Below are 27273 nucleotides of genomic sequence, written 5' to 3'. Positions count from 1 at the left end.
TGGCTGAATGTCATGGCTGTGTGTTTTGTGTGCTTGGGTCCTGTTGCAGAATGAGCAGATTGTTTGACCAAAGCTGGGGGTTTCAAGGACAAGTATCCCACAGGGAGAAAGGGGCAAGAACATTGAGATTATTTACAAGGGGGTGCTTACTATGGGGATCAGAAAGGAGGGAAGTGCATATATATGATCTGGAAAATGGAGGCATGACAGCGAATGGCTTGGGGGGCTCCTGGGAGTAAGACATTTTACAGTTGCTGAACTAGAGGAAGTGGCTTGGAACACCAACAGTTTATGGTAAGAGAATAAGAAGCTCACAGTCGAGATTTTGGAGGAAACGCTGCTGTTGCTAAGGATCAGGTCTAGAATTTAACGGGGGCAGCAGGTTTCCGAGGTGACGTGGTAAGAAAGAGTATTGGGGGAGGAGGAAAGGCGGGGACCAGGCACACGAAGCTATGGTCTGCATGAATGCTGAAGTCACCACATCTGGTGACAGAGGGATGGACAGAAGACAGAAAGCCAAAGGCACAACTTGAAGCAATAATGGGGAACACGCGGGATAATTACATCAAGAAGAGCTGGAAGGGGCTGCAATCTTAGCCATGGGCTTCAAAATGGGGGGTTAGTGAGGAAGGAGGGGTGGTGGTCATGAAGTCATAATGAAGAACGAGAAGACGCATTGTCCGCATCTAGGCCTGGGGTAAAGGGGAATGGAGAAAATGGCCACCACTTAAGATGGCCAAAGGGAAAGCAGCATCCTTAACGAAGAAGCTGGTTTCAGTTGGACTAAAGTACAAGACCCACTGACAGGAGAGGTTGAGGATGTGACCCTGACCGTGGTGTCTCCAGGCACAGTTGGGAGTTTGCGGAGTTGGTGTGGCCTCCAACCACCAGAAGTTAGGACTGGGTGATGCCTGGGGTCACCAGGCTGCAGAGCACCTGGAGTGTACACCAATAACCTGTTAGGAGTAGGTGGGTCAGCATTCTGATGATGGCTTCTTTTTAGAAACCAAGCTGTATTGTGGCCAGAGGAGGGACTTGAATGAGTAAGTGGGAACTTGGGTGGAGCCCACATGGGAGGCCAAGGCATGGTTCATGGTAGGGCTTCCAGACTGGGTCCTCAGCTCCTCCATCGGAGGCCCCGAGGTCCCCAGGAACGCCGGCCCTGCTGACCGGGTGAGCAGAGATGATCTGCTCGTGCTGCAAGGCATGCCCTTTCCTGGTGTATTCTCTGTGATGTAAATTCCTCAGAATCCAGTGCCGTGTTAAATGTTAGGTCAAATGTTTGGTGTAGCAATCTTTCTTTCCACTGGGAGGCATAGCTAGCCCTGTCTTCTGTCCCCAGTTCTTTGAAGTGCATCACCAGCATACGAATCATGCCCAGCACAAAAGTCCCCTTTACCCCAGTGGCTCTCACTTAAGCTCTGGCCCATCACCTCCTCTCAGTCACAGCTGGGATATGATGGATGGACAGAATGAATGGGAGCCCCAGGAGAGCCCTGGCTGAGCCAATGGGCAGGCAGTATCCCAAGGCCAACAAATGGCCAATTCATGGCATGAAGAGGGGGTAGATTTCACCACGCTTCAATCATCCAAGCTGTGAGGAACTTGTTTCTAGAATACTTCAGACTACTATTATACCTCAGGCCACATCTTGAACCACTGATTTGAGCTACCCTGGTGCAAGAAACAACGCATGCATATTCAGTCCCAGGAAACTGGTAAGTGCAAGAATGCGACACATGTGGGTCATGACTTCAAGGAGCTTCCGTAGTCAAATAGGGGACCAGTTGTCTGATCTTTGCAGTATGGCAGAGAACGTAGGCTGGAGGCTTTGCAGCAATGTACAGAAACAGGTGCTAATGTCCAGGACTGGTTGGCCGCAGACAGGAAACCGATGTGAAGAGTCCATGGTAAAAGCCTCTTTCCCCACTTCTAGTCGAGTCAGATAACGGGGACCGTCTCCAGTATTTTCTTATTTTCTCTGTGCTCACTGAGTGATGGGAAAGAGGATTTAGACCCCAAGCTCCCTGCGCCCTGCTTGCTGTAGAGTGCACACCCTGACCTCCCGAACACTGCAGTGTGTCCACCAGGCTCGAGGCAGAGCTCGGGATTCTCTCCACGGGAAGCAAAGACATGCTCGGTGATTTCCTGCGTATCCTTTTGCTCATTCCCCAGAGAAAATATAAATGTTTATCAACTCAAGGGAGATGCTTAAGAGTTGCTGGACTTGCTCTTCCTACACTGACGTCTTTATCCAAAGAGACGAGAGTCACTTTTTCATTCTGAGCTCTCGCATCGCTACCTTACACCTTCTTGTCGAGCGCTTCACTGGATTGAGGGAGGTGTCGCTTACTTGGTTGAGATGCTGGCAATTATCTTGTGTGATGCAGAGCTAGTGATGTGTTACATTTTCTCCTTGATCTGTCAACACCTCTCTACCTATTTTGACAAGAGCTGCAGTTGGGGGGTATACGATGCACATGTACACAAAAACTTCTCTCTGTCTCTGTCTCTCCTTGTCCCCTTCTCTCTCTCTCTCTCACACATACACACATGATGCACGCATGCCTCCGAACTCAGAGAGGCACGGGCATGCTCTTGATGACAGATGGTTCCCCTAGAAACTCTGCAAGCCTCTGCACCAAGTGGCCAGGAAATAATTGAGAGGGTCAGAGAAAAGGTGTTTACTATTTGTGTCCATTAGAGTCTAGGCAGGAAAGGATTGATGTTCTCAAACAGCCATTAAGGAAGGTTTCCTAAAGTGCTTTCAGCAACATGGAAGAGTGGGTGCCCCGGGCATGGCAGCTCCATCCTCAAGAGGCAGCAAGGGGGAGTAGTTGACACCAGCGGGTACCCAGGTATCCCAGCGGGCGTGGTCGTCTGTCTGGAGCACCCTGCCTGACCGGCTCCCGGCCTTCAGGAGTGGGACACAGACAGCCTGTAACATGCCTGGCACACATTAAGACATGATAGATACAAGCCTGGTTGACTTGTTTGTTCGCCATTTTACTCTCCTGCCAATAAATGTATTTGCTTTTAAGACATGAGACATCTCACTCTGGATCAAACTAGCCAAAGCTCCAGAGGACAGTCTCGGGGGCACGATGAAGAAATGAAGAACCTTCTGGGGCACCTGGGTGGCTCAGTCAGTTAAGCGTCTTCCTTCTGCTCGGGTCATGGTCCCAGGGTCCTGGAATCGAGTCCCGCATCAGGCTCCCTGCTCGGCCAGGAGCCTGCTTCTCCCTCTCCCGCTCCCCCTGCTTGTGTTCCCTCTCTCGCTGTGTCTCTGTCAAATAAATAAATAAAATCTGGAAAAATAAATAAATAAAATATTGGCAACAAAATAGCTCCATTCTAAAACAAATGCACGTTGGCGCACGTCGGCCTCTGAGGTGTCAGGAAGCACCCTTGTGCCTACAGGAGCCGTGCGTGGCTCTGGGCGGGCGATTCCCAGGCGTAGCTGGGACCCCCGCACCTGCCCCCGAAGGAAGGATCCTCAGACTGGAGTGTCATGCTTCCGCTTCAACAGCGGGAGCCCCGCGCCCCCGCCAAACCAGGTGGCCCCCAGCAGGGGCCCTCGTGAGCTTGGGCACTGCACCACCACTGGGTTCCCGCCTCATGGGCTCACACACCCGTGGGCCACCCAGGTGCAAGGGGCAAGTGAAGGACACTGCGTTGTATTCTTAATTTTAGAAAAATGGAAAATTTAGAGAGAGCTTCAATTTTCATTGTTTATGAGGATCTGGAAGTTGGTAGTAAAATGTGATGAAAATATCTTCAGGATACGCTTGCCTAAAGCCTGGAGCTTTTCGTTCTTGGAAGCCCTTGTGGACATTTTCTGTAGAGGAGCGAAAGGCTGCCTGTCCTCTCGGGATTGAGTCTGGGGCCCACACGGGCAGCAGAGGCCAAGAACATGGACTGTTTTTGAATCCTTCACTAGAAAGCCTGATTTCATTCGAAATTATGCTTGTTTGCTTGCTTTAGGTATTCCCGTAAAGCCACGTCTGAGGGTCCCGAGCACAGCTGGAGTGTGCGGCTGCTCGAGGAGACTCTCATCCACCCCCCTAGTGGTGAAGGGGCCAGCTCGGGCCACTGGATGACCGAAGACCCTCACCGCTGTCAAGGGCTGTAACATCCACATATCATTTAGCAAAAGTGCATCTGTAAGAAATAAAGGGACGATATTAAGGAAATGTATAAATTTGGTGGTCCCCTCTTTTGCTGTCCAAATTTATATCTTATCAAAATAAAAATAACCAGGGTCAGGGAAAGAGACAGGAGATGACAAATATTTGCAGATCCTAAGACAGAGGTGAATTTCTGCAAAGTTCAAAAAATATTCAAGGGGTATTTGGTTTTAGAGATGTGGTCATTTATCCAGGATTTCTATGTCATTTATCATGTGACAGTTTCTACTGGTGCAAAGGAGAATCCTCAAAGTGCTGGCCCTCACAGAGCTTTGGGTCTAGGAAGGGAGGAGAATGCATCTCTGAAGTCAGGATGAATTAAGTGGAGGTGAACGCACGAGAGCACAGATGAAGGAGAGAGAAGCTCGGTGCTGAGTGGTGGGTGAGGCTTCCTGAACCTGTGGGCGTGCAGAGGCAGCATATGGAGTCCCTAGCATTTCGTGAGGCTGGGGGAAGGGGACAGTGCCGAGAACACAGGGCAGGGGCTGGAGAAGGAAGGAGGCTGGGGGAGGGGCGCATCCTAAAGCTGTTGCCCACAGGAGCACCTGGAGTGAACCCTGCAGGGAGCCTGGATACAGGGTACGAGGGAGAGCACACACTTGCGGGGACGAGTCCTCCCAGCCGCAGGCTGCCCTGGTGTAAGCTGGAGCCCGGGCTCCCACTGGGAGGGCGGAAGAGCCGTTGGTTGGGCTCAGGAGAATCCCCACAGAAGGAAACATACGGGCCTGGCAGGGGAGGCTAGAGGAGCATCCCGAAGATGAGGCCCAAGAGATGTGGGGGCAACTGGGGTCCAAGATGCTTCTGCCACAAAGTGGGCGTGAGCAACAGGTTCTAAGCCCTGGGCTGGTGGTCTGGAGAGAATGCACCAGGTGTGAGTGTGAGTGTGGGACAGACAGAGGGACAGTTATGAAAATCCAGCTCAAGTAGGCAGTGTTGGGATCCCCGAGCTGCCGAGCAAGGAGCCGGGTCCAGGACACAGAGGCTAAGTTGAGTTTTGGACTTAGGCGCCTGTGGCCAAACGGAACGGCCATGGCTAGTCAGCCACTTGGATGATGAAAATCTCCTGAAGATCAGATTTGGGCTGGATTTTTAGTTGGAAACATCCCAGGACAGTGCAAGCTTGTACAAAGTCACAGGATCTGCGGGGCCCCTGAGGGTCTGACTCTTGGTTTCGGCTCAGGTCATGATCTCAGAGTCATGGGCTCAAGCCCCAGGCTGGGCTCTGCGCTCATTGCAGAGTCTGCCTGCCCCTCCCCCCACCCATGCTCCCTCTTTCTCAAATAACCGAATACATAAAATCGTCAAAGTCACAGAAGCTGAAATGAGAAAAGGCAGCCAGGGGCCTCCTGACGGCCACAGCCCCTGCTCAGCGGGCTGACTAGAGAAGAACGAGACCTAGTGCTGTGTCAGCACTGGTCTGTGTCACGGAAGCACTGCTGACTGGGGACAAAGCCATTCCGACTGCAGGAGAGAGAGGGGCCTGAAGAGCGCTGTTTTTCCATTTGTTTTCCAGGAGACCCGTGCTGGGTTGCTAAACAACAGCTCTGCTTTGGACGGCTTTGGCGTCCTATAAATACAGATCCCCACGGGAGGGTCCGGTGTTCCCTGACTCAGCTCCAGAAAGAGCAGGTGCGTTCACTGGGTGAGTCATGCCCCTGGCGGACAAGCCGGGACGGGGCTGCAGAGGTCCTCGTGGGACGAGAGGAGGCGAGGGAGGAGGCCCAGGCTTCCAGGGCCGCACTGACCTGAAATTTGGGGATTCTTGTTTTTCATTTCTGCTAAAATCAGTAGCACCACCCGGGCTTCGGAGGAAAACTCCTGCGTTGATGAATATGATTTTTATCTGTTCATCTGTGGATGCACATTTAGGTCATTTCCACACCTTGGCTGTGGATTAAAAAAGAGACAGAGACAGAGAGAGAGATACTTACAGTGGAATACTATTTCGCCTTAAGGAAAGAAATCTTACCATGTGGAACAGCATTGATGGACCCAGAGGACACAGTGCTAAGTAGAACGAGGCAGACACAGAAGGACAAAGGGCGCATGGTTCCCCCGCCGTGAGGGCCCTAGAGTGGTCCAGCGCAGGGAAGCAGAGCGGAAGGTGGGAGCCAGGGCTGGGGGAAGGGGAGGGTGGCGGGTGCCGTTCAAGGGAGAAAGCCTCAGTTGTGCAGGATGAACGAGTCCGGAGAGCTGCACCGGCCCCGTGCCCGTGGCCAATGGCACTCTGCTCTGCCCTTGAAAGTCTGTGAGGAGGGTGGACCTCATGTTAGCTGCTTTTACCATAACATAAAACCAGTAGGTGACTATCCGATCGACCCCGAGAACTTTCTTCTCTCCTGTTGCATCCACAAGGCATTAGTGCACGTGCACGGAGACATGGCTCACACCAGCCTTCCAGGTCAGAACACCCGTTTTGTCAAAAGCACCTCAGAAGCGCTGACATAAGGAAGCAACAGACAAACGTGACTGTACTGAGGACACTTGAGATTTGGAATCTTTTATCAAATTATTTTTTTTCATTAATGAGTAGCTACTCATGTGGCAGGAATAAGGGCTCTGCATTCTGATTTGGGACACTGTTTTAAAGTGGATTCTGCAGTGGGCACCTGGGTGGCTCAGTTGGTTGAGCGACTGCCTTCGGCTCAGGTCATGATCCTGGGGTCCCGGGATCGAGTCCCGCATCGGGTTCCCTGCTTGGCAGGGAGTCTGCTTCTCCCTCTGACCCTCCCCCCTCTCATGCTCTCTGTCTCTCATTCTCTCTCTCTCTCAAATAAATAAATAAAATCTTTAAATAAATAAATAAATAAATAAATAAATAAATAAAGTGGATTCTGCAGTTCCCATGAGCTTTCGATCTCCTTGCACTCTGAGTAAAATGCTACTTTTATAAAAGCCGGGGAAATTGTTCTTAACGGCTGCTAGAAGGACGGTGAAGCCGAGGCAGAGGCAGCTGCAGGGCAGGAGCCGGGCTGGATGACGCGCTGAAGCAGGTTTGCGGGAAGTACACAGCGGGGCTCGCACTCAGAGGTCAGCCCCGCTGCTCTGCATGCCGTCCCGCCTGCCCTGCGGATCTCCGCTTCCCACGCCCTCCGCCCTGCTTTTCCCGGGGTCCCCCACACAGGCACATGGCAGGCGGGCTGTGGGACCCACCCCCCTCCCCGGGCCGGCGGCCACGGCTCTGGCCAGGAAGTGCCCGCCCAGTTGATCGCACCCTTCCAGGAACCCTGCAGAAGGAGACGCCAGAGCTGAGAGCAGCTCCTGGGGACGAAGAGGACAGGCGGTTTGCCCTGACCACGTGTTCCTGTTATAATCAGACAGCACACGGGTTTACCCCGATCAACAGAGGATGTGGGAAAGCATGATGACTCATCCTGTTTGTCCCCAGCTCTCCTTTCACTCATCACCCTACAGAGAATTTCTGGGAATACATGGACCTTAGTGAAGCTCCTAGAAAACAGGGTCAGTTCGATGGGAATATCGTTGTTATTCTTAAGTCATGTTTATGATAACCTATTATTTATAGTAATCAAACCGTTAGTGAAAAGTTACCAAATAAACAGCTGGGTGACTTCCGGTGGGAGACTGCATTGTCCTGTCACTCAGGAAATATGGATCCCCCTTGCCACACCCCCACCTCCCCAGGAAGATGTACAGCCTGGTCTGATAAGCCACAGGCTGAAGGACTTACTTTTGCTTTTTGCAGTGGGAGGGGATGTGATCTGCCTGAGCAAAGACCTAGACACACTTGCTTATTTTGGCTCACTCTATATGCAACTCCTGTCTGCATGGGAACCATGTGTCCCAGTTTACAGCTCTTCCTTCAACCTGGAAAGGCGTGATAATCAGAGCTGTGCTGACCTGCAGCCTGCAGTAGAATACTGTAGCCTACCTGCAGACCCAGTGGGAAATAGTGAAATGTTGGCTGTTTTAAGTCACTGAAAAGGGGAACTGTTTGTTGCCCACAGCAAAAGCTGACTTGCCTGTTTGCTCATTGACTTACGATATCATTTCAGAGTATACATTTTATTCTGCTGATCTTCAGTTGGCAGTTACATCAGCTAGCTATTGCCACAATAATGCTGCGTAACAACCAACCACAAATTTCAATAGCATTCAATATGTGTTGATACCTTATGCATTTGTGCATTCACGGGTGTAAACTAACATAGGCTGGGCCTGACGGGGGTGAATTCCCCGGGGTAACTCTGCACTGTGTGTCTGACATCCAATTCCTGGACCAGCAGGTTATCTTAGGCACCAGAACGCAACCGTGCAAGCAATCCTCAAGCTTCTTCTGTGTCACGAATGCTAACATCCCGACTCACATGACCAAGCCAGCATCAGTGGGCCAGGGAGGTAAATTCCTCCTTGGTGTCACCTTGAGGTAAAGAGGAAGGACTGAATATTTCTGAAGACAATCTGATTTACTGCACTAATTAGTCCTAATATTTTACTGGGAGTAATTTTGTTGTTGTTGTTTGTTTATGTTCTGCTTTCTCTTTCCATTTCCAGATAAAGAAAGTATACTAAAAAACATGCTTCACAACCTATATATACAGACTGCCTTCAGAGGATTTCTGCCATCGAGCACTTATGTAACGTGACCACCTGTAACCTAATTAACTGGTCATTCTCTACATTATCTATTTAATATTGATCAAGCGTAATGGAACATATTGAACACACTTAGGGCTCTAACAAAAACCTGTTTTGTTCAATATGGTGCCATAGCCACATGGAGCTACGGAACGTTTGAAATGTGGCTCGTCCAAGTTGAAATGCTTTCTTAGTATAAAACATACACTGGATTTTGGAGACATCACATAAAAATGTAAAATATATCATTAACAATTTTTGTCTTGATTATATGTTCAAATAAAAATATTTTGGATATGTTGAGTTAAATAAAGTGCAGTACTAAAATTAACTTTACCTAGCGGTGTCAAGGAACAAGTAAGGAACCCTGAAAGCCCTCTCTTTCATAAAAGTAATGGGACCACTGGCAAATTGGTCAGAATCAGCTTTTTCAATACTCTGGAAATTAATTAAAGGTGTACAACAATCTAGGGAGCCACTTCAAGAAAAATGGCCAAATCTTGGTAAGAACAACAAGCTTTGTAGCATTTTAACTTGCATTCTCCCATCTCTTCTCTTCCCTGCTCCACAGTGCCTTTGAACACCATCAGCATTTGGTTGTGGTGAAGATCAGCAGCCCAGGAGGAGGCAGAATGGAGGCCTGTTCAGGGTTCCCTGGGAGACTCCACTCACAAGCCTCTCTTTGTTTTACTGATTTAGAGCCTATTCTTACCAGTAGCCTTTTCTCCAGTGGTGTTTGTCTAAAACAATCAGAGGCAATTGTTGAGTATTGCAGTTGCCTAAGGCAGTGGGAAAAAGTTGGACAATCAATAGAATAAAATAAAAACTGGAGAATGACACATCCATAGGATGCTTTAAAAAGTTCTAAGCTATTTCTGGGACTCTGGAAGGTCATGCACCTACATATGGTTGTGTGCAGGCTCAGGAAAGTCCTTAAAACTCTGGAAGCTCTGGGGGTACCTAGGTGGTGCAGTCAGTTAGGCCTCTAACTCTTGGTTTTGGCTCGGGTCTTGGTCTCAGGGTCATGAGATCGAGTCCCTCATTGGGCTCTGTGCCCAGCACGGAGTCTGCCTAGGACTCTTCTCCCTCTCCCTTTACCCCTCCCTCCTAAAATAAATAAATAAATAAATCTTTTTTAAAAATCTGGAAGTAAGGGCGCCTGGGTGGCTCAGTTGGTTAAGTATCTGTCTTTAGCTCAGGTCATGATCCCAGGGTCCTGGGATCGAGCCCCGCATCGGGCTCCCTGCCCAGTGGGGAGCCTGTTTCTCGCTCTCCCTCTGCTTCTCCTCCCTCCCCCGCTCATGCTTGCTCTCTCTCAAATAAATAAATAAAATCTTTAAAAATATTATAAAAATTTTTTAAATTAACAAATTAAAAAATCTGGAAGCTCTTACCTCTAGATGACCTTGGGACTCTAAGCCAGTAAGAAGTGCAGGTTAAGGCAGGGTTGCCAACTGCCTGGCTGAGTTTTGAAAGCATTCCCCAACTTGCACACAGGGCCCCTTGGCAAAGGTTAGGAGACTTACTGCTTCCAGGCAGTTAAGGAAATCTCTGTCCAAACATTTGTTGCTCACTAAGGTAATTGAGCAGAGACATCAGTGACCAAATAGAGGGGACATAATTAGTTCAGAAAGGTAGCTAAACAAACAACAGCCAAGTAACAGCACAACAGCAAACCCTGGGGAGAGGGGGGACTCTGATTTCCAGAGTTGCCGCATATTATTACCTAGAATGTTCAGTTTTCAGCCACCACAACAACAAAACTATAAGACAGAATAGGAAACAAGGAGATGGGGCTCTCACACAGGGGGAAACGCAGTTGTTGATAGAGATGGTCCATGAGGAAGCCCGGACACAGAACCTACTAGCCAGAAACTTCAAGTCATCTGTTGTCAATGTGTAGAAAGAACTCAAGGAAACTGTGTTGAAAGAACAAAGGCAAAGTATGAGAATGCTGTCTCATCTAGCAGAGAACAACAATAAAGATAAATAATTTAAGAAGAGCCAAGTGGAAATTCTGGAATTGAAAAGTACGATACTGAAGTGAAAAGCTCCCTAGGGAAGCTCAAGCACAGATTTCCAGAATCAGGATTTCTGCAGGTGGGGCGTGAGCCTGTCCCTTTTCCAAGCTCCCACATGAGTCTCACGTGCTCCTCTGACAGCCCCAGGTACCGCACGCTCCTCTAGGTTTCCTGGGACACTTGGAGCATTCAGAGGCCAAGAGTCTAGCCAGAACTATACACGGGCTCCCCAAGGCATTTGTCTTTTGGACAGAGCTTCACAAGTAATTCTGATGTGCATGGCAGGATGATCCCATTGCCCAGTGGGGCCTGGAGACAGACTGAGCAGCCACTTCTGGGGAGAACTGGCTGACAAATGTTCCAAGAAGACAGAGGACATGTGTAAGAGTTTTGCTTAGGATTGAGCTCTCGAGGGAAGCGATGTTTTTCAGAGCCAAACTCAGACACCTGGGAGAGAACAGTTTGGAGGGGCACCTGCTCTGGTATAACACGTACCACTCAGTGGGGAAAGAGGGAGAGGGTCTTAAACAGCAGAAAGTTACTTTCTCTGAGTTCTAGAGGCTGGGAAGTCCGAGATCAAGGTGTGGGCAGGGCTGGTTTCTGGTGAAGCCTGTCTCCTTGGGTTGCAGACAACTGCCTTCCCACTGTGTCCACATGTGGCCTCATGTGCGTGTGGAGACAGAGATCTCTGGTGTGTCTTCTTATGTCACCAGCCCTATCGGATTAGGACCCCACTCTTAGGATCTCATTACACCCTACTTACCTCCTTAAAGGCTTTGCGTCCAAATGCAATCACCCTGGCGTTAAGGCTTAAATATACAAACGGGAGGGCACTGTTCAGTCTAGAAAAGGAGAGCAACAAAGATTTGACCCTTGGGAACAGATACAGAGCCTTCAGAATGGAGATATGCCTTCAGGACTGCACCGTTGAAGAATCCCCAAGGCTCCCTCCCTGAGGTTCCCTCTGGTGCGAAATGATAGCGGCCTGCACGGCTGTAATTAGTGCCATTAAAGGAAAGGGGCACGAAGGGGATGATGTCTCGCCGTTACGATGAAGTCATCTAAGGGGCAAGTTTCAATTTATCTTCTCTTTGAAAGAATTCGGTATCACATTCGGAGAATTGTGAAATTTTAGAATCGTAGGGACGGAAGGAACACAGAGGTCTTCTGATATAAAGGCGTCGTCAGACCCACCTGCGCTTGGTCGCTCTTCACAATTCTCCTGCTCCATCTGAAAAAGGAATTGTTACCCCTCGTCCCACGCACTGGGGCGCAGCGAAGTTTGATGAAGACATACAAATTGACCAAGCAACGTACTAAAAGCAAAAGGGCAAGAAGTGTGCCTTTAATTAAACAAACTAATGAACAAACAAAAGAACTGATCAGAAATAAAGAAAATGTTTTTGAACCTATCTGCTTTTTTCCCATGTTTTTGAGTTGCTTGTATAAAAGTTTATACAAGTTATTTAGAAGTTGACTGGAATCCTCAAAAGAGAAAGGTCTAATGGTACCTGGAGAAAGTCTCAAGGAACATGGTTCTCCAACCCCAAACTTAGGCATGGTTCTGCACCCTTCGCAGCCTCACACATTGGCCCCCATGTAGATACCTGTAAACGTTATTCCCCGTTCCCTGCAGACTTCATTCAGGACGCGTATAGCAGCACAGAAATGCCTACAACGGTCTTGTTCTGCAAGTCTTCAAAGCAACATTTCCAGAAAAGAGAAGACCACAAATCGCCATCCCCAAGTTGTCGCTCTGATCCCTTCCCGGAGCTGGAGATTAGAGGATGCCGCCATCCAGATGGTCTACGGCTTCAGGTTGTGGGTGAGGTCATCCCCAAAGCTGAAATGGGGACTTTGCTTCACGATTCCCCGTGATGGAGAAAGAAATAGCTGCCTATCAGATTTGCCATCGAAAACAAGATGGAAGACCAAGAACCTCGTTGAGACTATTGCAGGGCACTGATACCCTGTAGTGGTTCAAAACCCAGCGCAACTTGGCAGTAGACATAGAGCTTCAGGTCCGAGTCAGTGACAGACACCGGGGTTGGTAAGTGGCGGTCCCCGGGGCCAAATCCATTGCAGCCTGTTTGGGTGTGGCCGGTGAGCAAAGAGAGATTTTGGATTTTTAAATGAATGAACAATATCAGAGGAAGAGGACTATTTCATGACAGATGAAAAATATGTGAAATTCAAATTTCAGTGCCCTTTAATGAAATTTTCTTGGAACTCTGTGTGCAAGTATGTTCATTCATTGTGGACTTTGTGGATCATTGGTGGCTTTTTCCAGGCTACACGGGAACAGCTGGGTGGTTGTAACAGAGGTTATATGGCTATAAGGGCTATCAGAGGGCGCTGGCTCGTTCTGGACTCACAATTACAGTGCTGTCCTCCTCCCGAACCCCCGTATGACCCTGGAGCTCTCCTCCAGCTGGACTCCTCACACAAGAACGCCTTCCCAAGAACCACACACGTGTATGTGAGTACACACGTGTGCACAGACGCTGCACACGGGACTCCCACCTGCACACGCACACGCACCCCCGGTGACTGTAGATTCTGCTACATCACGGTGGTAGACCACTTATCCAAGGAACACATACCCCCTTTTCCTAACGGAAAGCTCGCTGGCCCTCGAATTTGAAAAATAAGCAGTCGGAGTGCTGGGTGTTATACGAAAACAATGGATCGTGGATCAGCACATCAAAAACTAATGATGTATTGTGTGGTGACTAACATAACATAATAAAATTAAAAAAAAAAAAAAAAGAAAAAGAAAAAGAAGCAGCTGCCCCTGGACACAGGGATCCTATTTTAATATCTCAAGGTGGCTTCGTTCCTCGATCAACTTCTGCCACAGCTGAACCTGTAGGTGGCAGCAGAAACTCACCGATGACAGGCTTCGCGGCGTATTTGTGGATCTGTCCATGTGTATGTACGGGGGGGGGGGGGTGTGGTATGTATGAGTGTGTCTGCATACGTATGACTCAGGTGTGTGTGAGTGTGTACGTATGGTGTGTGTGTCTGTTTACATAGTGTGTGTGTATGATGTGTGCATGTAAGTGTGTATGAGCGTGTGAGTGTATGAGCGTGTGAACATGCTTATGGTACGTGTGGGGGGTGTAGATACATGGAATGTGTGTATGTGTGGTGTGTGCACCTGCGTGTGTGTATGAATATGGTATGTGTGTGTCTGTCTGTCTGTCTCCGTGTGTGTGTGCGTGAAGCACGCCTGCCTTAGGTGGCGAGTGCCCCAGAGAGGGGACAGCTTGGGGAGGCGTGCCCCGCTCTGTGACGCCCGCGGGAGGGGAGGACCAGGCGGGCAGAGGCTGTGGGCCAGCAGAGCGCCCGGGGACACTGTGGAGACACCCAGCACCACCTCCACCCCCACTGGCTCAAGTGTCCGCACTCGGGGCTCTGTGGGGGGCAGGTGCCGTCTTCTGAGGATGCTTCCTGGGGGGCGGAGGGCGCTCTGCTTCTCCACCAGCTCCTTTGCTTTCTGCCCTCAGCCCTGGCCCAGGGGCCACAGGTCCTGCCTTTGGGGCTCTTTGTCTGGATCTGCACCTTTTGCAAACAACGGCGAGCCGCGCCCCTGCAGCCGGACCTGCTCCCTGGGCTGTGAATGGTGGAAGCTTCCATTCTTTCCAGCCCCTGTGTGGGCACCCTCAGCTCCCCACATCCTGAGCCAGCGGCCAGGTGCCATCGCTGCATTGAACTGACAGGGGAAAGCTTTGGCCCTGGTCGTTTTGCCTGGGGCGTGTAATAAGAAGGTTGGGGAGGGGGATTTCTTTTAATTCAGTTCTTTCAGATTAGCAGACCCAAGAAAGCACAGAAAGGAAGGAAGCCTGTGGACACACTCCCCGAGGTGGAGCGAGAGGACCCGCTGCTCCAAACCAGCCTTGGCCACTGCTTACGTGGCGCTCTGAGCCCCACTTTCCCTTCTGAGAAATGGGCCACGTTGCCCCACCGGCTTCCAGCGCTGGGGGCTTGAACGAGGCAGTGTGCGCGGCCGGGCTCGGTGACCCACAGCACACACACCGTTCCTGGGCGTGCCGACGACTAGCACAGGCTAGGACAGCGTGTCCCTGCGGACGGGGCCAACTCGGCACGCCCCACCGGGCCCCCATCCTGTCTGACTTCCGCCCCCTTCTGCGTGCCCCCAGCAGCTCCGTGGCCACTCCGCAGGCAGCAAAGGCTCTGCCCGCCTCCGCGCCGGACTGGCGCTCCCTGGAGTGAACGGCATGCACCCGGCAGCGGGCAGAGCCCGTGTGAGCCCCGTACTCTGCTGGGGACGCCAAGGACTTGCCCTGGGACGGTCTCTGCCGCCGTCCCGCGGCCTTCGTTTGTTTCGGAGCCTGGGGGATGAGCGCTGGGCCCGCTCAGCCACATCCTGGGCCGGGGCCACCATACCCGCACGTTGCCCTTCTCCCTCGGAGCAGACCTTCTGGAGCCAGCGTGCCTTCCCCAGTGAGAGGTGCCCGCGGCTCGGCCTCGGGGACGCGGCTTGCTCCACTCCCCACTGGACCCAGAGCCACTGTGGCTCTGAAATGGGCCACACTGCTCTGCCGGACGTGACCTTGGTCCTTAATTACTTGCATCACAGTCTGTCCTCTCCTGTTCTCTTTGTCAGGGCTCAGGCTACAGGCGAGATCCTCCACTTGGGACACACGTACACCCACTGAAGAATTCTTGGAGACACCAGACACGATTTCTAGGGGAAGGGGAGTGCGTTCTCTCAAAAGGCAGCTCCTGACTTCTCGCGCCCCCACCCCCCCCCCCGGGGCTGCCAAGTGTGCAGCGATGGGTCCACTCAGCACGAGGGGCCTCTTAAAGACAGACATCCGTCTGCAGCAGCTGTGGCCATGAAGCTTCTTGTCCACGCCGGTCAGGGCCCAGGGCCGCAGGCCTGCAGCAGCTCCAGGCTCGGGGGCCAGCACTGGATTCACTTCCCCACAAGCCGCCTGGCCATGCAGTGCTTCAGGGATTCCCATGTCCTGCTGTCTTCAACCGTAAGATGACTGAGCAGAGCCTGTCCTGTGGTGTCCACTCCGTCAGAGGAAAGCTCTGGCCAGGCCTTGGACCCGTGCAACTTCAGAGTAAGAACAAGTATAAGGATCGGGGTTTTCAATCGCTCTGAGATCTCATGTGTGTGCACACGGACCAGAACACACAGGCTCGCTTACCAACGGTGTGCGCTCTCTTCCTATCAGACAAAACACCACAGTCTTGTTGGAAAACTGCACAGAAAAAGAAATGCTGCCCCTTCCTGTTCCATATTTTTTCTCGGGTGCTTGGGTGGCACAGTCAGTTAAGCGTCGGCTCTTGGTTTTGGCTCAGGTTGTGATCTCAGGGTCGTTGAGATCGAGCCCCACATCGGGCTCCGTGCTCAGCACCGGGCCTCCATGAGACTCTCCATCTGCCCCTCCATCCACACACGCTCTCTCTCTCTCTCTCAAATAAATAAATAAATCTTAAAGAAAAAAAGAAATAGCCCTTCAATGTTTTTCCTGCTTGTTCAAATAATAATGGGTTAACAATACCAGTGTTCGTGTGACCTAACTCCAGCAAACCAATCAAAGCAAAGGTGAGAAGAGGCAGCCGAGGTGTGCCCGAACACAGCAGTCTCCAAGCACCCTGTTCATTCTGCAGGGATGCGCCTGGTGCCTCCCGAATCAGGAATCCTGGGCTTCTTGTGCCAGACCCCATGGGGATCTGCAGGCATCCAAATGTACTCGGAAGGCACTTGTGGATTTGGCTTGATTGGAAGATGCTTCTGTTCCATGTTCAACCGTCGGAGAGAAAGCTGACTTCGCACGGGCCGTGGTCCTCACTGTAACTGACAGTTGCCATAAAAACAGGGGGAGGTGTAGTGCAAATTTTGCCAAGCGTTTATGAAGACCGGGAGAGCGTTTCTGCACAGAAGTCTCTGTGAGGGTCCACAGGTAGTGGGGCGGAGCCGGGGGGAGGGACCTCGGTGGGGGCTCGGCAGCACCTGTCAGACTCACATTGTCCGCAGACAGAGCAGCAGCCAAGGGAAAATGCCCGCGGCTGCCGGCTTAGTGATTGGTAAATAATGAGCTCCTGGAGGGAGGCCTCTGGTTTTCAGAGCATATGCTCTAACAGATGGAGTTGCATCGGCCCGTTTGGGGTGCACTCCGGGGACCCGCCAATCACTGGCATGTAGCTTCTGGGAGGGAGCGAGCCTCTGGAAAAGGACAGAGGTATTGGATAGCAGCATCGAACCCATTTCAGTGCCAACCTTAACCACAAGGGCCCTTCTGCCCCCAGGAGCCCAGAGAGCCCCAGCGAGGCTTCAGCTCGGTCTGGAGATGTTGCATGCAGGGAACTCTACAACTGGATCTGTGGTTCTCATAGTGGGGTCCCGGGACCAGCCGCAGTGGTGGCCCCTGCGAGGTCGTTAGAAAGAATTCTGGCCCACCCCACACCTGCTGGGGAAACTCGCAGTCCGTGTGGCAGCAAGCTCCCAGGCAAGCTAAGGTTTGCGAACCACTGAACCAGCTCATCACCGAGGTAAGGACCAGGATGACAGTCTTTGCTCCTTCCCACCCTTCTTTCTGAGGCCCAGCACATTGCTGGACATGCATGTGATCCAAACAGATGGTTTTGGAGGGACCCGAGGAAGTGGAGAAAGGACAGGGATATAATCTCAGCTTCCCTCCTTCAACTTGGTTTCAGACTGAAAAGCCGAAACCCAAGGAAGAGCGCGCCTCTGTACGGGTTTATTTCACATGCTGCTCGGGAGCAAGATCCGGTGGTGGGACCTGTGCCCACTCCTGCCGGGCGCCCAGAGAAGCAAATTTCATAGAGAGATGCAGAGCTGCTGCCAGCCCAATCTTGAATTCGGGAGGGCTCTGTTTGAAGCGACAGGATGAGCCCTATGCACCACGCCAGTTAAGAGGCAAAGAGAGCAAAATGCAAAGCAGAGCGGCTGGGGGAGAAGCTCCCGCTCGGGCGAGTGGTGCTTCTATGAGCCACGCTCCCGGCGGCAGCGACATGGAGGGGCTGCCCCTGAGCGGCCGAGCGGCATTCCTGTGGCCAGACCTTGGAAGAGCAGCTACGGCCCTTGGAGACCCCGCATCGACCCGGCTCCGCAAAGCTCCTACCACCCAGCAGGGCTGGTGTCCACTCCTGCCATGGACACTGAAGTTGGGGAGCAAGAAAGGGCTTTTAGGAAGCAAAGGATTTCTCCAAGTCACTTAGGCTGACTGGGCTTTGAGTTTCTCCATCGGCAAAATGGAGCTATTAATATCTTCTTCAAATATGTTTTGTGGATGTTAAATGAGCCGTGCCCAGCGCCCAGCATCTGGTACGTGATGGTGCCAGTGGTTTGGAAATGTGGGTTGCCACCCATTATGGGGAAAGAAAATCAATTCATAGTAAGCCATGATTCTAAATGATTCGGGTTGTTGTTGATTCTAAATGCTTTATTGGGGCTTCCAACTTGAATCTTCTTGATATTAACTGTTGCATTTTGTTCCTTATCGTATATAGCATGAGTAAGCTTTTTCACAAAACCTTTGTTTCATTTGTATTTATCATACACATGAAGTGGTTTGCAAAGCGTCATCTATTTCTTAGAATTGTAGACAAAAAAACAAAAGGAAAACATTGCATTAGGTGATCAATAGACACTAGTCACTCTGCTCGTTTCTCCCTCATCTGTCCCTCAGGAAAACAGGGTGGCCCCCTGTATCCATCTGGCTATCTAAAAGGATTCTGTACCCAGTGACGATTCGGGTAGCAGGGGCATGGGGGTTTCCCGCACCGCCAAGCAACTCAGTTGTGACCCTGTCTTTCCCCAAGGGTAGTGGCAGATTCCCCAGGTTATGGGCTCAGTCCCACAGGACCGCCCCCACGCCCTTCAGACACCGGTCCCCAAGATCAGGCTGTCACCTGAGCTCTTGGGCTCCAGATCAGAGGTTTGGATTTGAGTAATTTGCTAGTGGGGCTCGCAGAACTCAGGGGAATGTTTTACTTACCAGATCACTGGTTTATTATTAAGGGACACAGCTCAGGAGCAGCCGATGAAGAGACGCACAGGGCCACACCACTCTCCCGGAGTCTCCAGATGTTCACCTACCCAAAAGCTCTCTAAACCCTGTCCTTCGGGAGGTTTATGGAGGCTTCATTGCATAGGCATGATTGATTAAACCACTGGCCTTTGGTGATTGATCCAACCTCCAGCCCCTCTCCTTTCCTCTCCTGGAGGTCAGGGGTGTGACTGGAAGTTCCAACCCCCTAATCAATCACAGGGTTGATTTGTTGATCCGCCAGGTGGCTGAATTCGCCAGATTCCAGTTGTGGCTAGAATTGCCTCATCAACATCACAAAAGGCACCTTCATTGCTCTCCTCACTCTGGAAAACCCAGCGTTTTAGGAGCTCTGTGGCAGAAGTAGGGACAAGGACCAAATATATCGTTCTTATGATGAATGACAATATTACAGTATCAATACGAAGGGCCGCCACAGTTGAGGCAGAGGGACAGGGTGCGGATCAGTATTTCAGCAGACTGTACGGCCACTCCACTCCCTGGGGAATCATGGGCCAGCAGGTGTCGCGTGGGAGCAGGACTCCGCAAGCACCCAGCTGCCCCCCAAGAGCCAGTGGGACTCAGGGGGCTCCGGGGTCTGGAGGGACAGATCGGGGTGCTGGCGGGCGGCTTGTGGATAAAGAGAGAACAGAGTACCCTTCTTGCTTGCCCTTCTTGTCATGGTTTTCTACAAGGCAGGTCTGGTAGACCAAGACGAAGAACCCCAAACTCAGAGAGCGGCAGGAGGTAACTCAGAGATGGAGAGAGAGACAGAGAGATGCAGAGACGGAGGCGTGTGCATGTGTATGGGGCAGGGGCAGGTCCCCGCCAGGCCGCACCTACCCTGGTGTTTGAAGGGAAGGCAAACGTGAGTGAGCTCCCCCTGCCTGGGCCAAGGCACCTGCGCCGTGCAGCTGGGCCGCTGTGGGGACATGCACATGTGGGGACAGAGACCCAGCTGCTGCGACACAGTGGCCATCATTCCCCTGAACAATGACCTTGACTCCCCCGGGAGCAGCCACCACATAGATTTACCAGGCGGTCCACCCCTCTCTCGCCGTGCAGGCATGGCACTCATCCAGCCTCGCCTCTCTGCTATCTCTGCTCCTTTCACCTCAAACACACTCCCCTCTCCTGCTGGAACCTTCTGCTCAGAGCAACAGGACAAGACGTGCATTCCCTGCTCACACCCCGCTGGTCCATGGTCTACTTCCCCAGGCCTCCTTCCCCCAAACTGGAAGTTTCCAGCCTGAGATGCTAAGAGGGAGGCATGCCTCCTGGAGGCTGCCAACTCCCATGCTGGGTTCCTGCCCAGGGGATGAGATGAGATGATGAGAGCGAGCAGCTGGGCAAGAGCCTCTGGGCTTAGGAGCACGCCCTCTGACCTCAGGGCAAGCCATGGTTTAGGACTGGAAAGTAAAAAGGGAATCCTACTAAGAAGCCCCCCCCCATCTCTCCGGGGTCAGGGAGCACTGCAGAGGCTTTGTGTCACCCCCTCATGGTTGCCACCAGAACCTAGGAGAGATGGGATGTCTGCAGATGCAGAAAAACACTATTCCTTTCTCTCTCTATGTTGCTCTCTTTTTGTTTTATTGTTTTTGGCCAGTGGGGCTTCAGCAGACCTACACTGCTGCTCATCTAAGGACAAAGCGCTTACTCAATACATTTTATTTTTTGGAAAGGCTTTCTGAGAAATATTTTTGGCGGGGCATTGGAGGAGGTACCCACCAAAATGTGATAGATTTACACTAAGGAATTGAAAGAAGAAATGATCTGAATGAGTTAGATTCACGGTTTCCAAATTGCATTTCCTCTTTCCTCATCCCCATCAGGGTGTGTGTTAACCAAATTGGCAGCAAGCAGATTTAGGCTTTGGGGTAGAAGATAAAGCTGGAAGGAAGCTTTGCTGTTAGGGCTGCAAGTGGCCCATTGATACTCTGTCTATTTCTGGAAACTCCCATTGTTGAAACGCCTCCAGCTTTCATTCCAGCGCCATCTTTCCGGAAACATACATTTTTGTGTGGGTGGTATCCAAGTGCTCTTTATTATGAATTCATCCATTCAGCAAATATGAACGGGGTGCCTCTGACCACTGGCATTCCAGCTGGCCTCTCCTCGGAGCAGGGTGTGTGACGAGGAGGCCTACGGCACGTGGGTTTACAACCTTGGCTGCACATCTGAAATGGAAAACCTCACGGCCATGTCAATATGTAGACAATCCCACTTCTGAGTAGACCTAGAATAACGAAGCAGGGAGTCTTCCACTCGCTTATATGCTCATGTTTGTAGCAGGATTATTCACAATAACCGGAAGGTAGAAACAAATGTCCACTGACAGATGAATGGAGAAACAAAATATGGCATATACACCCAATGGGATGCTATTTGGCCTTCAAAAGGCAAGAAATTCTGACACCTGCTACAACATGGGTAAACCTTTAAGACATTATGCTGAGTGAAATAAGCCAAACACACACACACACACACACACACACGTCAAATACTGTAGGATCCCACTTACATGAGACCCCTAGAGCAGAGTCGCAGAGAACGTAGATGGTGAGCACAGGGGCTGGGGCAGGGGATGAGGAGGTGTTCAATGGGGATGCAGTTCCAGTTTGTCAAGACGAAAAAGTTTTGGTTGATGGATGGTGTTGATGGTGGCACAACAATGTGATTGTATTTAATGCCTTTGGACGCTACACTTACACATGATTAAAATGGTAAATTTTACGTTATGCATATTAGAGCACAGTTTTTAAAAATCCCTTGAGGCCCAATCTCAGACCAATGTGGTCAGTATTCCTAGAAGCAGATCCCAGACGCTGGGTCCACTGCACAGCTGGGACCGAGCTGGAGTTCAGGCGAGTCCGATGCTCTGCTGTGGATGTCCCAGCTTGCCATGAGCCTCCAACAGAGTGCCCACTGCTCGTCTTGAAGAAGCTGGTGTCCTGAAAATATGGCAAATAGAGAAATTCTGATTACTTCTCCAGATGGCGTGCGGAAGTACTGAGGTTCTCTCTCGGGTCCGCTTCTATTCAACGGACATCTGAACTCACAGGGCTGTCTAAGCTCAGTTACTGGTGCTCGCTTTACGTAATGCGTATGTGTTGTTACCATCATGGGCCCCGCACTCTGCTAGGGGCGGGGCTACGACATTGAATAAAACCTTCCAAGTCTTCACTCTTTGAGGATCTTCCAACCTAGTCAGAGAGACACACACAATTTACTAAATATACAAAATTTATTTTATATGTGTGGGGTTTGCAATGGAAAAAACTGAGCACAGTCGTGGGGGGTTAAGAGGGTGAGAGGGGGGTGGCTTAAGGGGTGGTTTACCATTTTTATTTTTTCTATTTTTTTATTTTTTTAAATATTTTATTTATTTATTTGACAGAGAGAGACACAGAGAGAGAGGGAACACAAGCAGGGGAAGTAGGAGAGGGAGAAGCAGGCCTCCTGCTGAGCAGGGAGCCCGATGCAGGGCTCGATCCCAGGACCCTGGGATCATGACCTGAGCCGAAGGCAGACGCTTAACGACTAAGCCACCCAGGCGCCCCTGTTTTACCATTTTTAAAAGAACTTAGCTCACTGGATACAGGAGAACTGTGTTCTACAGGTAATTTGTCAATTTGGAGGAGTGGTGGGCCACTCAGCAACTACTTTACCTTATACCAGGGTTAAAAAATCAGTAAATGCGTTGTAGATAATGAGACCTGGGTTTCTCGCCATAGAGAAAGAAGTTACAGATAAGCAAGGGGCCGGGTGCTAGAATGAACCTTGTTCTTTTGGATTAGAATTAGAGATGTCAGCATGACCTCCTGCTTATTTTAATCTGTGCACAAATGAGTAGACACAGAAATAAATGTGTGTGCATACACGGGTTAATATGCACACACATTTTTTTCTATTTCTGCCTGCTAAGAGGGCCCAGCAATAAGTACGCGCAGCACCTGGAAAGTGCTCTCTGACTCCTTTCTCCAATAAGAGGAAACAGGGCACCTTGGAGAAATGGTTGATTCCAGGACTGGGACAGGGAAAGCATAAGATGAGCTTGGGGCATCTTGTGACTAAAAAAAGAAGGAAGTGATTTTTTAAAAATTGGGGGTGGGGTGGGGGAGGGATGGAAGCTGGTCGACAGGAACCAACCCAAAGGGCTACCAGCAGTGCAAGCTGGAACAATTTCAGCCACAAAGATAAACCAAGATTGTGTTGGAGTCTACCCCAAAGGATGACACGAACAGGTGCGAGTCCATCCTGACATGACGAAATGATTGCACGCGGGAATGAAATGGGACAGGTCAAGTAATTCCAGTCGAGATGCAGGACCGAGAGCACGGGAATCACTGGGAACACCCCAAGGGTAACAGCTGCGGGCAAGGTGGGAGCTTTGAGGGAAAGCAGGATACCGACAGAGCCTCAAAGCCCCTACCCTCCAAAAAAGCTCCTAGACCCTGTGTTAGCTTTACCATCCATCCACAAGTTCTTCTGCATCCCTCCCCCCAGGAAGCGAAGCTGCGTTGTCCTCCTCTGAGGAAGAAAAAAGTGGTGACTTTACAATGGAGAGACCCGGCGGACCACCTGAGCCAGGTGATCAAGGTAAACATCCCAGGTGACAAGTGGCAATGACATCACACACTCCTTGAAAGGATGAGATGACGCACACACATCACCTCCATGGCATTCTCCCCAAATTCATCACTTTCACGTAATCATGAGAAAGCACCTGACATGCCCAGTTTGGGGGAAATCCTCCAAAATACTTGGCTAGTATTATTCAAAAAGGTCAAGGTCATGATGAACACTGAGGAACTGTCATGGATTGGAGATTTTAAAGAGAATGATGCCTAATGCAATACAGTGTCTAGTGGGAAATGTGGTGAAATCTAAAGAGCCTGCGCTTTAGTTAATAGTGTGGTGCTGTGGGTCTCCGCATGTACCCGGGATAGACGCACTATGCTTTTGTGAGGCCTTGACTTTAGGGGAAGCTTGGTGAAGGATCAGGAACTCCTGGGACCATCTTTGCAACTGCTCTGTAAATTTAAAATAATTTCAAAATAAAAAGTTAAATTAAAATTTTCAAAAGAAACCATTGGCCTTCTACACCCTCAGACATCATGTTTAATCATAGCAGACAATTGCCTCAATGAGGCCCAGACCTTCCACATAGGAAAGCACAAAGCCTTGATTCTGGGCGGCTCTCAGTGATATGAGGCCAGCCTGACCACCGCTTGGTGGCTCTTAGTGACAAAGGCTGACCACCATCCCTTTGGGGAGTTGGGGACAGTAATGGAGGTTGAGGAGCAGGGTTTCATATCTCAAGGCTGAATGGTGGCTGAATCACAGCTTCTTCCACTGGTGAATTCCAATAGACCGAACACAATGCATAGATTATTCCTTTGTCTGGAGAAGAATCGGCTCAGATGGAGACACCTGCTAGCTCAAGCTGATCACAGTTCCTAACTGGCTGGTTCTGGATTCTTAACACTGCTGCTGGGGATCAACTGGGTCACCATTTGAGCTTTGCATCTTTATTTGCCTTTCCCTCTGACCCAGTGTCCATACTTGAGCTGGAGAGATCTTTCACACAGTGAAGAGCATGCCCAGATGCACACTGTCTGCTGGTAGAGATGCTCTTGCCCATCAAGTTGGAGAACGGAGGACTTCTGCTACTTTACTCCGATGTTAACTTTCAAGACAGACCATCAGTTTTATCTACAAAGATCTCACGTAGACACGACTTTGTAGAAGACTGTGGAGGGAGGGGGCAGCAGGTAGGTTGGGGAAAGGGCTTTTATGACCTTCCAAGAAACCCACTGATGAATCTAGGACTCCGCAAGATTTCCCCTTTCTTCTTTTTAAAGACATTTTTAATGTATTCATGAGTGTGTGTGTGTGTGTGTGTGTGTGTGTGTGTGTGTGTAGAATGTAGTTGTAGACCCTAACATCAGTGCCTATAGTGGAAGGGGCCCTGGACAGTAACCAGGAGACCTGGTTCTCCCCCAGCTTCACTACAAACCATATCTCTGGATAAATACCTGACTCTGTCTAGGTCCCATTTCCTAACCTATTAACCAGGGGGGTTGAACAATAACAACTTCTAGAACTTTCATCTTGTTGTCCCAGCGACAGGACTTGACAAAATGGGAAATGGAAGACCCCTGAGTGTATGAAGTCTATCCACCATGCTACCTGAGCCAGCTCAACACAAACACGGAACAGAGGTGGGGTTACTGTAGGGGGTTCTCCATGCACAGGCTCTCAGTGAGCCCAAGCTGAATGTTGACCGAACATTTACAAAATGGTTCCAGATGATGTCAACAGCCATCTCTTTTATAAATGGGAATGTGTTGTGTGCATTTGGACCCCGTGGGCCAGCTGACTGCTGTCTGACCATACCACCTGAGTAATGCCTGGCCCTCTGGTTTCAAAGAATATGGGTCCAAATCGGAATGATCAGTGAGGTCCCCTTTCTTTTCCAAGACAAAAAGCAGTCCTCTAATTATAGCAGACCACAAAGGAAAATCTGTGTAATTAATTCACTTGAAAATTAGCTACCTCTCTCTTCCCAGGACACACAGTGGAAGGCTTTGTGCTCTGGTAACCATTGCATCCCCATCCTGATGACCAGGGCTCCAGAGGGACACGCCTTGCAGCCATGTTCTGCTGGGTCATGCTGCCACCCAACTCCACATGGGCTGGGGTGACCTACGTGGGTGAACAGATGTGAGGGACAGGGACCCAGCTGGGAAAGCAAGGTGGGGCCAGCTTGGCTTTTGAGCAGAGAGAGGTGCTGGATAAAAAGCAGCAGAACCAAAGACACTTTCTTATGACCTAGGCTACCTTCATCACAATGTGAACTCTTGCTCTTACCAAGGGGCTCAAGGACGCTCTCTGACATCAAACACGGCTCAGACAGTAAAAGCACATTTTGACAAATGCAAGGAGAAACAAACCAAAACCACTCTTGGATTTAATTGCTCATAAAACACAGAGGATTGAGAAGATTAAAAGGGAAAAATGTCTGAGCAAAATAAACTTGGAGCTAATAAACACAGCACATGCAGAAACTGTTTGAGATATTGGAAACAAAACTAGGAGGGTCAGATCACCCAGCCCTGCTATGAGGTCTCTTATCTCAGCCACAGGGAGCCAAAGGCACTGTGCACTGCCCATCTGACCCAGGACAGCCCCGGCCTGGGCCCCAGGGGGGGAAGGCCGTCCAGCAGTGCAGTGCACAGGGCACGAGAACATTTCCAAATGCGCAGGGACAGCTTTGCACAGCCCCCAACACCTGCAAATCATTTGCGTTGGCTACACTCCTATTGGCTTATGGCCCTTCTAACAAGACAAGAGAGGATCCAATCAACTGCAGCCTGAAACAGGAATTATGTAAAAAAGTTAGGAGAATTTCTGGATTTGGAGCTTACACCTCACATGAGCCTCTTTTGAAATATTGGCAGCCTTCTTAGACATTGTCCAATGTGTCCGACACCTGAATTTCTAATGTAGGCCTCACATATTGGGGCTCACTAGCCTTCATCAATATTTTAACCATTCTGAAAGGGGAAGTGGAGGGCATTTCCCCCAAATCCTTCAAGACACGCTATTTTATCAATTCTTTACTCAGAGAAATTAAACCAAGAAATCATTGCCTTTTTACAGTTCAACCCTGGTTAATGGCAAACATACAGATTCATTCTGGACGAAGCCTCAAACTGCGTCATGGAAAAGCTTGAACACGCTGTTCTCAGGGATGTTAATATTTACCCTCAGAAAATCCCATAGCCCCCTTGGACATCCCGAGTTAGCTAAAACTATATGGCAGCCTACCTTTGCAAATGACTTTTTTTAAAAAGATTTTATTTATTTATTTGAGAGAGGGAGAGAGAGAATGAGCTGGGGGGAGGAGCAGAGGGAGAGGGAGAAGCAGGCTCCCCAATGACCAAGGAGCCGGATGCGGGGCTCGATCCCCCAACCCTGGGATCATGACCTGAGCTAAAGGCAGACGGTTAACCGACTGAGCCACCCAGGCAGCCCACAAATGACTTATTTTATCAACATTTTCCTGCAACAAGAAGGAACCTAGACACAAAACAACAACATAGATAGTCAATATAGTCGCTCAAAACCGATTCTAGAAGTGGGTTAAAGGCAGCTACGACTGCTCTCGTGGTCAACAACACCCTCACCTGTCGCTTGCTCGGGAAACTGCACTGCCATGTTAGTGTCCGTCCGCGGGGCAGTGGCCTGTCGAGACTCTAAACCACCAGTGGGGCAAGATGGTGTTCGAGGTCATCAGAACCTCCCCCAGAACAACAGATCACATCATTCTATCATGTTTTCTTCCTAGCAAATCTCAGATATTTATTCTAATGTGTGGGTTAAAATTATTCTACTTTAAACTCAGGACCG

General features: G+C 50.2%; 1 long non-coding RNA gene across 1 annotated transcript; it reads right to left on the bottom strand.

Annotated features, from left to right (window-relative positions):
* Positions 1-3672: 3672 nt before the first annotated feature.
* LOC116646752 lies at positions 3673-19067 on the bottom strand. Its single transcript, XR_004302201.1, has 3 exons — positions 18808-19067; positions 5933-6074; positions 3673-4161 (listed from the first exon to the last, which is right to left on the bottom strand). It is a non-coding gene; the product is annotated as an uncharacterized LOC116646752 (long non-coding RNA).
* Between the last annotated feature and the right edge of the window lie 8206 nt (positions 19068-27273).

Source organism: Phoca vitulina, unplaced genomic scaffold (assembly GCF_004348235.1).
Source record: "Phoca vitulina isolate PV1807 unplaced genomic scaffold, GSC_HSeal_1.0 scaffold37, whole genome shotgun sequence".
In the NCBI taxonomy this organism is placed as follows: domain Eukaryota; kingdom Metazoa; phylum Chordata; class Mammalia; order Carnivora; family Phocidae; genus Phoca; species Phoca vitulina.
This window is presented reverse-complemented; position numbering and strand designations above follow the sequence as displayed.